We start from the raw sequence: 12972 nt of genomic DNA, 5'->3' as shown, positions 1-12972 counted from the left end.
ATTTTTGCTACCTATTTCACTTGAAAGATAACAAATAAATAATAGTTTATTTATGTAGTGCCTAAAGATTTGTAAAATGCTTACAAATATAATTTCCTTTTACCTTCACAACCGTGTGAGGTAGACTTATTCCCCAATTTCTAGGTGAGGTAAGTGAGGTTGAGGGTAAATAGGTGCTCAAATAACTACAGCTAGTAACTTTCTGAAGAAGACTTTGAACTCAGTCCAATATTCTACCCAGCACGTTAACCATCTAATAATTATTTTCTTCTCATCACTAGAAAGTTATTAACTTTGAGGAAATTTATAAAACTATCTTCTGAGGTCCATAGGAAGTGAAATATACATCAGTTAAGAGAACCCAGACCTGAGAAAATCAGAGATCTTTTGGAGTGTTTAAGTATTTATTTTCTTAGGGGAGCATTAAAAAGATGATAAGTAATTCAGGATTGCACATTCCTGGCTTAGAGCCTCAGTGTAAGAAAACATATCCTAACCCTCATATAATGCTTTTATTTAGGTTTCAGTCAAAATCTGGAATCAGAGTCTATTGTGACAAGGTAAAACACTAGATTCTATGATTCAAACTACAAAACTGAAAACTTCCACTAATGAAAATTGGTAGAATAGTCTCTGAAAAGTAAAGGGCTATCAAGTGTGTATTAATAGAAAAGAGAAGGAGGAAGATAGAGAGTGAGAGACAGAGACACAAAGACAAGGGAGACTGAGACAAAATGAGAGAGGGAGAAGAGGAGAAAAGGAAGAAGAGAATAGAAGAGGGGTTATTATATCTTTTGATATTTATTTTTAAAGTTTGACATTCGGGGCGGCTAGGTAGCACAGTGGATAAAGCACCAGCCCTGGAGTCAGGAGTCCCTGAGTTCAAATACAGCCTCAGACACTTAATAATTACCTAGCTGTGTGGCCTTCAGCAAGCCACTTAACCCCACTGCCTTGCAAAAACCCTAAAAAAAATTTTAAAATAAAAATAAAGTTTGACATTCAAGATTAAGCCGTTCAAGTACTCAAGTGAGGTGGAAAATGTTAGTTATTTCAATTAGCTCATCTTTGCTTTCTTTGTCCTGTCCAACTCTTTGTGACCCCTTTTGGGGTTTTTCTTGATAAAGATATTGGAGTGGTTTACCATTTCCTTCTCCAGAATCAACTCATCAGTCAATTCTAAAATTATATCACATTTTTAAAGGTGTTAATATAGGTTCAAAAACATTCTGGTCCTATGTAGATTCTCACCTGCCCACATAATTTTCCATCACTTAACCTATATGTGTTACCCCCTCCTACTATTTCCTGTAGTTCCATGCTAAGAGAGCAAATGACTGTAGATAATAATTTTTAAAAGAAAAATTTTTAACGACAGAAACCCATTTCTATGGAATGTCTCATCTTTTGGGGGGGTCATCAGATGGACTTTCCTGCCAGTGCCTCATAAGCCTGAACATATGAAGGCAAGTGTTTATTAAATTGTACAGTAAATAACTTATATTGTTGAATAGACCTCTAATAAACTAATTATGTTATTTCATGTAAGCTTTATGCTCAAAAATATGAACATAAGTTTTTTTTGACTTGAGCATTATTTTTTACTTAAGTGATTCACTTGATGTCTTTCATTCATTTTTATGCCCATTTCTCTATATTTCTCTACTTAAATAGTATTGATCATGAATGTTAAATCATAGAACTGCAAAGGAGTATAGGCAGGGTGCTATAGTGCAAAAGTCCCTGAGTCTGAAATCAGAGGACCTGGGATCAAGACTCAGCTCTACCTTTTCAGTGACCATGAGTAAATTTCTTAACTTCATTGAGCCTCAGTTTGCTAATCCTATAAAATGAGATGGTTGATGTTTAACCTCTGAGCTCTAAATCTATGATACTATGACTTAGTTTAGTATTTTATAAAGTAATTTGGTCTTTTTAACTTAAAATATATTTATGTATCACGTAAATGCTGTCCTTGAAGACGAAGGCATAGAGTTTGAAATAGCACTTGAATGATGGAGTTACAGGGCTCTTTTGGAATAAAATAGATAAAAATCAAGCTTATTTTTGTACTTAAAAGTCAAAACACAAACTTGTAATTGGGTCTGGAATGAATTAAGATAGCCTAATGTAGGGGCTCCTCAAGGATCTTACCCCTAGAATACCCAAATAGCTTAAATTGGATCTTCTACCATATGGGAAGGGAGTGGCCTCCTTAGATTGGCAGCATGACTGGAACAGGATATGTCTTTAAAACTGGTCAGATAAAGGTGTTTTGTCTCTTTGTGGCTCCTGTTCTTTCTTGTGTTCATTTTGTTACTCTAACCAGATGATGAAGATTTCCTAGTTCACCTACAACATGGGCACCATGAACTGAACTGGTAAGAGGTGAAGACCTCTCTTCTGACACAGGTTTGAGGGTGATTGTTTCTATTGTAGATTGTTTGTCCTTTTCAGTTTTAGATGCCTGAATTTGAGCCAGGGTGACATTGTAGTCTGGATTGCAGAAGATTGCAGATAGGATATTTCAGTCAGCTAGCCAGCCAGGCAGAGAAGTCCAGAGAAGCCAGGCCAGCTGAGACTTGAGACCAAGGATGTCAAGGTTTGAATTCAGAATTGGAACTACAAACTATAGGAACCAAGTTAAACTGGAAACCTAATCTTTTCTCCTTTCCTGGAGAAATATAATGAAAGTGAGGAGAAGGAGGATTAAGGGGTACATTTGGGGCAGTAAATTTCTATGTTGCATTTATATCTATTGAAGTAAATATTGCTTTGTAAAAGCTAATCCAATTATTAGTACATAAATGGAACTGGGCTTAGGAGACCATCCCTAAAATAAGAGGAAACATCATCAGTGGGGACAAGAAACCATTTATAGAGAGCCTAGACATCTCCAAACCCCTTACAATTTGGAAGAATTATTGGGGAAGGAATAAAATAAAACATGCCTTACCTTCCAAGCAGTGAAAGCCAGGGCAGTCAATGTTACTTAAGTATTTTGGATAATTAAATAATTTATGTTTAATAGTTTATTAGGAAATTATTTTATGAATCATTCTGTACATTACACAGAGCATAAGTGTTCTACAGAATTCAGTGTGGAAAATGCTTTTTGACAATATAACAAGTGGTAGACTTAATACTCAAACCAGTATTCAGACTCCAAAACCAGAAGACCTTGTCTCCACCATACTGTCTCTTGATACCTGAGCTATATTAACCTGCATTTTCCTTCCTGTTATATTGATTTCTCTCTGAAGACCCATATTGGATACAGTGATCCTAATATATACATATATAGAGGAAAAGAAAAAGATTTATAGAAAGTCTAGACACATACTTTCATTAATGGAAAGAACTTCCTGATGAGAAAATTGTCAGTCTGTCATCGGTCAATGCTTATCTGCAACTGTTTTGTAATTTATAATCTTATAGAGTTACCTAATACTAGAAATGTGTATCAATCAATCAGACTTAAACCTAGGCTATCATAATTCCAAGACTTGCTCTCTATCCACTATGATAGAAAATTTTATTATATATCAATTAAAATAATGATATTTGGCATTTTAAGTTTTGCAGTATTACATATATCATTTCATTTGATCCTCATGACAACTCTATGAGGGAGATATTATCATATAAATATATACATATATATTAGTGTGGATTACTTAGAATATATCTTAATTTGTATAAATATATGTATGTATATATGTATACACAAAATTTTATGGGGCAACTAAGTAGCGTGGTACAGAGTATTGATCTGAGTTCAAATCTAAAGTACTTTTGCCAGGAAAACACCAGATTGGGTCACAAAGTATCACACAACTGAAACAACTAAACAATAAAATACCTATTTTACTAATAGGAAATACTTACTAAGGCCACGAGTTGATATAGTAAATTCATATACATGTGTACACACATAAGTATATGTTAGTAAAATGTACAAAATAAAATAGATAGAAAATACTTTGGTGAGGGCACTAAATAGACATACATAAATATAAATGAGAGAATTCTTGCTCCACTGTATATCCAAGGGAGATATCTTTTCTTCCATTAAGGAAATACAATTTTAGCACTCACTTCCTACTATTAAGCCATTCTTTACTTATCTGAACTTCTTTTAGACCCATATTCTTGAGCCCTCCACTGAAAGAGCTGATGAAGATTGGAAGGGGCTGCAGTCCTTATCATTGGAGGTAAAAATCTAGACAATGTACTCACAGATGTATGGAGAATTTTAACCATCTACATAGAACTTTTATAATAATCTTCCAAGTAAAATTTGTGGGGAAAAATTTCATAATTTATTATTAGTATATATTACTTTTAAGTGAAATAAAATTTATGAAACACTTTTTCACAAATCCATTCATTTTTAAGTTATATTTAACCAAAATTATCCTTCATTATACTCAAACTCAGATGCTTTTCAGTAAAGATTATAATTCTACCATCCATATTGAGGCTTGAATGATTAAATTTTAGTTTATAGTCTTCCTCTTAAAAGAGACTTCCAATTTCCAAGCAACCATCAACAGACCTTTAAAAATGTTTTATTGATGTCTTTCATTCTTAAATTTGTCATTTCCTGATATGCCTCTATATCCACTGTTCTTTGCAATAAAGGAAAACCACTTAGCAAACACCAAACAACAACATCTGATAGTTATCAGCAAACTCATTAAGTAGAATTTTAATTTAGAATTAAAATTTCTTATTCTAGTACTCATTTTGTGTGTATATATCTACATATATATATCTATATGTAGATATATATCTTTATGCATCCTTTTCCCTACACAAGTTCACTATATTATTTTTTTCTAGCAACCTCAATGACATTCATTAAATAAATCAATAAATAATTATTGGAGACCTACTAAAAACAAAGTATTTTGCCAGTGAGATTTTAGGGATCTGTGGATGCTCTATTCTCAAAGTGCTTATTATTAGGTTGGCAAAACAAGTGAAGAACATGTGAAAATGTAACCAAAATAAGAAAAAAGACGAATTAAGGCAAGGTTATAAGATGCTATAATGTCAAATAAATAGTATATACAGTATAATCTATGAAGTGGGGGGGTGAGAGGAGGATCATCAAAGGGATATGAGTATAAGTTGAGATGAGTACTTAGACTTCACCAAGCGCAGACCAGAAAATTAACCCATCTCCACTCGATCTTTATTGTCATGAGGAATAATTTCGTTGAATTGATTTAATCTCTCCACTCCTAGAAACCCTAGTTTTTCCTGAAAGCTCAGTTTTCTACAACTTGACATTCTCCTTGCATCTACTAAGTTACTGATATCTTTCTTCCAAAAATCATAAAAATATATTTATTTTATATGCAATTAGTATAAACTTAATTGAGTACCTGTTGTCCCTTCAATGGAATGTAGTACCCTTGAGGACAAGAATCATTTGGGGTGGTCTTTTTATCATGTAGTACAGTGCCTAGAATATAATAGATATTTAACAAATGGTTATTGATTAATTGCTTCTCCTTTTTAAAAGTTTTTTTTTTCCTAAACAAAAATAAGAGCTCCTAATGGCACTGGATTTTATAATATGCCTTAAAACTTAGCCTCCTACCATGTCCTTGTTAATACACAAAATGGAGCTGAATTAGTGAGCCAACTGTCAATTCAGTACTATGATAGGTAAGATTCCTGGGGTCCTACAGTAAAGGATACCCATATATGCCCTCTTCCTCCTTTGAAGAAATTGCTTGTTGGAAATCAGGTTTGTAGGGGGGGAAAGAGAAACTACATCGTGATACACTGAATACTTCTTCCATTCACATATAATCATAGCTATGGGATTTTCTAACTTTTTCATTCTCCAGAGGGAAGCCAATCTTGTTCTTCTTGAAGGTCATTGCTTTAATTATAATTGAATAATTTCCACTTTCAGAATAATTCTGAACCCCCCAAAATGTTATAATAGCATAGTAATTTGGAAAGTGAAGAAGCTCAAGGTATGGGTTCTTAAAGTGATAATTGCATGCAATCAACATTGCATCAGATTGATAATAGCTTATGTGTGGTCTCCAAGCAAAATTATTTTCCCTTTGCAAATCATCTTCACTTATATGTAATGCATTAATTAAAAGTAGGGGATCTATTCTGACAGAGGATCTATACATGATGCTTTCCACCAATTTCAGTGACATTCTCCAGTGCATAATCCCTGACCTGAATTCAGTCCTAATTATAATGAGACTCTTGTGCATAATAAAGATATTGAAATAAATAATGTTAGCAATGTTATGAAATCAGGCAAGTAGCAATTCCAGATTCCTAAACAGATAAGGCTAGAAGGTTTGATACACAGAGATACATATACTCACAATAAATTTACTCCATTGTCAAGTGTATTTATAATCAGATTTGATTTCCATTTTATAAACTTGCAAAAATCATTCTCTGTAATATACAAGTAGGGACAGGAATTCCATTAGATAATCAGATTTTCCCAGCTCAATGTACTTTGTATGTTGTAATGAATCCAATACAGGCCAAATTTTTATGCTATGTCAATGAGAATTTTCCCATTAGTTCATAAGGGAAAATTGGGGGGGAGGGCAGGTTGGAGTAACCAAATAAGGGTCTAATCATACTTAAATGTACTAAGAATTGGCATTACTCAGTTTATCAGCTGTTGGAGAAATGGATAGTATTCAGGTCACCTAGTCTTTTACCATCTCTACCAATGAGTTATACAACTGCAGTAAATCACTCTTAGGTTCTTTGGATGTGGCTTCCCAATTGGCAAAAAAACATCAACCTAACACAATGTAGCCATCATGTCTTAATGAAATCAGCATTTTCTGTTTGAAAAGTACTCACCTGTGGGCCAAGAAAAGGTAAAATTTAATTCCATTTCTCATACCAACTCACCATTTGACCCTAGGAAAATCAGATAAACCCTTGTAAACTTCAGTTTCTTTACAAAAGGAGATTTAGAGCAGAAATCAACCTCAGAGGCCATCTAATCCAACTGCTGCATTTTATAGATGAGGAAATTAAAGACCATGAATATTGCTAGCTAATAAACATTTCTTAAGTTTCTACTGTGTCCAAGATACTATGCTAAGCTCTAGGGATACATAGGGGGAAAAAGACAGTATCTGCTTTCAAAAGTGTTCTCCAAAGGAGGAGACAAAATGTAACTATATGTATAAATGAGATGTACACACACACACACACACACACACACACACACACACACACACACGATAAATTGTAGATAACCAACAGATGGTAGGTCCCAGAATAAGTAAGGATCAAGAAAGACTTCTTGTAGAAGGGGAGATTTTAGCCAAAACCTGAAAGAAGCCAGAAATGGAAATGAGGAAGAAGAGAATTCTTGGTATGGGGAGTCAATCAATGAAAATTCTCAGTTAGGAGATGGAGGGTCTTGGTGAGAAGAATATTTAGTGAAAAGATGAGTAAAGTACCCAAGGTCATATGGGTTCCTGATGATATCCATACCTATATCCTGTTATTTCCAATTCTAATACTCTTTCAACCAATGCATCCTTTCTGACTATCCCTCAAATGATAAAGAAGTGACACTATCTATTCCATTTCCAGTACATGTTTGTGTCCTTATCCATATGTCTGCATATACAATATCCAGTTGCTTATAGAACTTCAGTAAAAAAGGATGTCAGAGTTAAAGGCTCAGATACACTGTTGCTTTTGGTAGGAAGTAAGTTTAATTTCAGTAGAAACTGTGGGAGTTGGTAGAGGAACATTTTTGCTCATTGTACTGGCAAAAGGCGGGTTCCCAGAAGATCAAGCTGAAGAATTTAATCTAGCAGATCTTATTGCATTGAACTCCCCAAAGCTGTCTGGAACTTTGTGTATCAAAATCATGATCTGTACTGTTTGAAAGAGTGGACTATGGGTTAGGGTCTGAGAAATTTTTACCCTCCGATGTTTTAAAGTAAGATTTTTTTTGTCTAATGATATTTAATTGATATCTTAAATGCTATGACTTCTTTTCTGAGAAATAAACATTTCATACATATTATTCATTTATCCTCATAATTTCTCTATGAGGCATGTTTTACTTTAGCTCTAAAGAGTTTTAAACAATATAACTTTTAAACAAAAACAGATTTCAGTATCCAGCTCAAAGCAGCGAGTATTTATTAAGTGCTACCGCCTGTCAAGCTTGGTGCTGAATGCTGACAGTACAAAAACAAAACAAGATGGTCTATCCCTTCAAGAAGTTGATACTTTGTCATCAGAATTCTTCCTTCTAATCTAAATAATAATGCACCATTTTTATAAAATATATTCATCAGTCATTTCTTTGAGTTTACTGTTGTTTTTCGGTCACGTCCAGTCCCATTTGGGGTTTTCTTGGCAGATATTTTGGAGTGGTTTGCCATTTCTTTTTGCAGCTCAATTTACAGAAGAAAACCTGAGGCAAACAGGGTTAAATGACTTGCCCAGGGTCACACAGCTAGTAAATGTCTGAAGTCAGATTTGAATTCATGATTTCAGACCCAGCACTCCATCACTGCACCACATGGTTGTCTCTTAATTTTACTTTCAAACAATGATAATTAACATTCATATAGTGCTTCACATTTTAGAAAGTAATTTCCTGAAAACAACTCTCTTAGATAAATAGTAGAGGTGCTATTATCCCCATTTACAGATGAACTGAGACTCAGAAAAATTAAGTGAATTGACCAGAGACTGGTCATCTGGGAGGTAGTAGAAATTCAAATCTTCTGATGAGTCAGTAATGAAATGCTCAAACACACAGATATATCTATCCATATACACATTTGGATATATGTACATGTAAATACATACATACATATATATATATATATATATATATATATATATATATGTAGAGAGTGAATGAGAGACAGGAGGAGTGAGGTTTAATAATAAAATTTCTAGGTAGTGAAACAAAATGAACACATAAATTCATTATCACTCCTTAATCTCCTCTTCTTTGGGGCAAGTAAACTTCATAAATGATGTTGGTCATCAATAATATTAATTTTCTAACACCCAGATATTCAATAATATTCTTGTTCTAAAGGATGATTTCAATTAAGGTTCTCACCCCTTTCCTAGTATGGGCTTCACTGCTGTTTGTTTATTTGTTTGTTTGTTCAATTAGGGAATAGGTTGGAACTAGTTGCAATTTTCTTCTCTTTTAGATGCCTGCAGTCACCCAGTGACATCACACAGCTGCCTGAGGCACAAGAAGGTGCTCTGCTGCAGAAAGGAACAGCAAAATTCATGTCCAGATATCGCCATGGTAACAGCAGAGCATGCCAAGATATTGAACCATGTGGAAGACAAAAGTACATTTTACTGGAAGACTCCATAACAACAGTGGAGCACTGGGGGGGAAGGAGAGTCCAAGCAAGGGGACATGTCTATCAAATCAGAGTTGTAATATTCTATTTTTCAAAGGATCTTATGTTGGTCAGCTTTGATTAGAAAAGAAATACTATGAAAAATCTATGTATTAGAACATTGAGGCCAATCATAGTTTCATTCTATTGACCAAAACATTCCACTGGAAAGGGGACTTTAAAAATGTCCCTTAGGAAAACACCATTCCCTCTTTAACATTTTTTTAAATGCTAGCAATAGCACTGAGAATAAAAAGAAATAGAAGAAATCAGAATAGGGAAGCGGATGGTATTTTTTGCAGGCAATAGGATGATATACTTGGAAAATCCCCAAAACAACTAAAAAATTAGTTGAAACAATCATGCTAGCAAAACAGTAGTTCGTAAAATAAATCCACATAAAAAAGCAATTCAATTTAACAAATATTTATTAGGCACCTACTGTATGTCAGACACTATCCTAGATGCTGGAAATGTAAAGATAGGCCTTCAAGAAGCCTATATTCTCGGGGGGTGGTGAGGTGGGAGGATAGAAGATGAATTGGTAAACTCTGTATCCTTTTAGCCTATAAATGCCATCTAACAAACTAATATAATTTCAACATACAATTCCAAAAATAAAAATTTCAGCAACTTAACTCTATTCAGCAAATCCATATTAATTATCTACTATGTGCTATCCAGTGCTAAAATATACCAAAGTATATATGTCAGTACTTTGAATTTGTAAGCAAAGGATCTGGACTAGAATACTGGCTCTGCTTTTATTAGCCTGGAAACTTATTGCTGTGAGCAAATTGTTTCTGTCCTCTGGGTTTCTGCTTCTTCATCTCCAAAGGAAGGGCGTTGGGTTAGTTATCTCTAAAATGTCTTTTAGTTCCAAATCCTACTCTATGATGTTGATTCATTTTTAAACTTCAATATTGCAGTAAAGCATCTAAGTTTAATTGAAGATCCTATAATATTCCTTTGTTAAGTGAGTAACACTAACCCATTTCTCCTGTAACTTCTTGTTCAATATTATAAGATCTCTAATAATGCCATAGTCAATTGTCTTGAATGAGCATTCAGTTTAGCAGAAGTGATATTATATATGCAAAGACAGTATTTCAAGAGTTTCTGCCTTGTGACTCGTACGGAAGAGGAAATAGCCCAATCAGGACAAACAAGGCACTCAGGCATGATAGTGTTATGCAGTCCAACTGGGGAATGCTACCTGGATTTCTCATATTGACATCACTGAATAACTGCTATCTCAAAGTGGTTCCTGGGAATCATGGCTCATCTCTTAGATGTGCCAGCTACCATTAAGTGCTTAGTATGTAAACTGTGACTCTGCCAGTTTGTAGAGGATTATAGAATTAGAATTTTAGAGTTGGAAAGATCTTGGTGATTAACTAGGGCAATCATCCCATTTTAGTATGAATAAATTGAGATTCAGAGCAGTTAAGTGACTAGCCCAAAATCACACACACAAAAAAAATGAAAAGCCAGGATTCAAACTCAGGATGGCAAAGAATTGCAAACAAAGCAGGTGTCCATGTATTAGGAATTCCCGAAGCAACTTCTAGTATATATAAAATAATATTGTATCATAAACTATAAATATGATGGATTTGGTGTCAATGGGGAGTGGCGTAGGAACTGATACAGACTGAAATGAGCAGAAACAGGTAGACAATATACTATGAAATGATGCTGCCTCAGAGGATAGTTGTCAGGAAACTTCTTTCTAAATCTTCAAGCATTATGATATCGTTATAAATGAAAATAGTCAAATAAAGCTAATCACCACGTAATGATGCCATATCTTAGACCTAGATGAGATAGAAAAGGGGAAGCTATACGTATAAAATATTGCTTATACTTTCAGAAAGTTTGTTGTACCAGTTGATTTTGCTTAATGATTCTTGTTTTCTTTTTGATAAGAGAAGGGAGGGAAGTATAATTAAATATTACACATTATAAAAACAAAATACATAAATAAATTTTAAGAAACAAAAAACAAGTTCAGTCATCTTTCTTCAGGGCCTTTCATAATATCAAGATGTCTCATAAAAATATCTATTTATTGAAGACTGTGAATTGAGATGAATTGAATAGAGTATTGGCCCAGAGTCAAGAGGACCAGAGATAAAATCTGAACTCAGATATTTATGATCTATGTGAGTCTAGGCAAGTCACTTAACCTCTGGTTACCTCAGTTTCCTCAATTACAAAATAAAAATAATAATAGCATTTGCCTCATCAGGTTGTTGTGAAAATCAAATCAGTTATTTGTAAAATGTTTAGCAAAGAATGGCACATAGTGATATATAGGTGCTTATTCCCTTCCCTTGTCTTCCCATCTAAACATCATTCCAGTTGTCCAGTCTGAAAAAAAAGCAGTATTTTGATCTGCTTGACCTTAATTTTTACAGTTAATTTAGGTTTTCCAGATTGATTAAAATAGCTTATTTTATCAACCAGATCCAAAATCAACCCATTTATACACCTGCCTGTAGATTAGCTGGTTAGATCTCTACCTGATTAGCATGAAGTTCATAAATGGAATTATTGTCTTAATTTAAACAGTAGTCAAACTGGTTAGATTGAATTCAGTCTTTAAAACAAAAACTAAATTTAAATAAACTTTTTTCCCTTTCATGGTATTGTCAATACCTAGTTTGATTGAATGATTCATTTTTTAAAAATAGTCATTCTGGAATTATAAAACTGTAGCCTCACTATGATTAAAGTTTTAATTTTTTAAAAATGAGCTGACTCCATAGGAAAAGCCACAAAGATTTCATCAGTTCAATAGCTCACATCTTGAAAAAGTTATACCAGCCAAGTATTCAAAGATAATTAATCATGAATTCAACTGACTTAAAAAAAAAAACAGAATTTGTTAGATCAGCTTTGTATGTGGCTTTGGGCAAGTCTCTTGATTCCTCCATAAATTTCAGCTTACTCATCTATATGAGTAATAAAATGCTACCTTCACTGAACTTTCCTCAATATTGGGAGGAAGAATAAAATAATGCATCTAATACCCTTTCCTCTCTTTCAACCTCTCCCTTTCCTGACTTTCCCATTCAACTAAAAATGATTGATTTCCTATTCCTTATATGCAGCAGCTCCTCTCCATGTGATTAAACCATCTGTCCCCCATGCCTGGAATATGCTCTTTGGGTAGTTTTTCTACTACAATTTGTTTAATATTACTAATAAAAATAACTAAAAACTCTAAAAAATAATTCTAATAATAGCTAGTATTTCTTTCTTTTTTTTTTTTAGGTTTTTGCAAGGCAAATGGGGTTAAGTGGCTTGCCCAAGGCCACACAGCTAGGTAATTATTAAGTGTCTGAGACCGGATTTGAACCAAGGTACTCCTGACTCCAAGGCCGGTGTTTTATCCACTACGCTACCTAGTCACCCCCATAACTAGTATTTCTTTAGCACATTAAAGTTTGTAAAAGACTTTACAGCTATTATCTCAATTTATTCTCACAATAACCAGGTATACCTGAGGAAATCAAGGTTAAGTAACTCACTCGGGATCACATAGCCAATAAAT

General features: G+C 33.9%; 1 long non-coding RNA gene across 3 annotated transcripts; it reads left to right on the top strand.

Moving 5' to 3' along the window:
• Positions 1-2216: 2216 nt before the first annotated feature.
• LOC141512929 (uncharacterized) lies at positions 2217-12657 on the top strand. 3 transcript variants are annotated; one of them, XR_012475633.1, is made up of 3 exons: positions 2217-2420; positions 4143-4214; positions 9213-12657. It is a non-coding gene; the product is annotated as an uncharacterized LOC141512929 (long non-coding RNA). The 3 variants fall into 3 exon arrangements; XR_012475632.1 differs by having other exon boundaries at positions 2221-2412; XR_012475631.1 differs by having other exon boundaries at positions 2253-2381.
• Positions 12658-12972: the final 315 nt, after the last annotated feature.

The sequence above is a fragment of the Macrotis lagotis genome, chromosome 2 (assembly GCF_037893015.1).
Source record: "Macrotis lagotis isolate mMagLag1 chromosome 2, bilby.v1.9.chrom.fasta, whole genome shotgun sequence".
NCBI classification, from domain to species: domain Eukaryota; kingdom Metazoa; phylum Chordata; class Mammalia; order Peramelemorphia; family Peramelidae; genus Macrotis; species Macrotis lagotis.
Note: the sequence above shows the minus strand (reverse complement) of the source record. Positions and strands in the feature narration are given on the sequence as shown.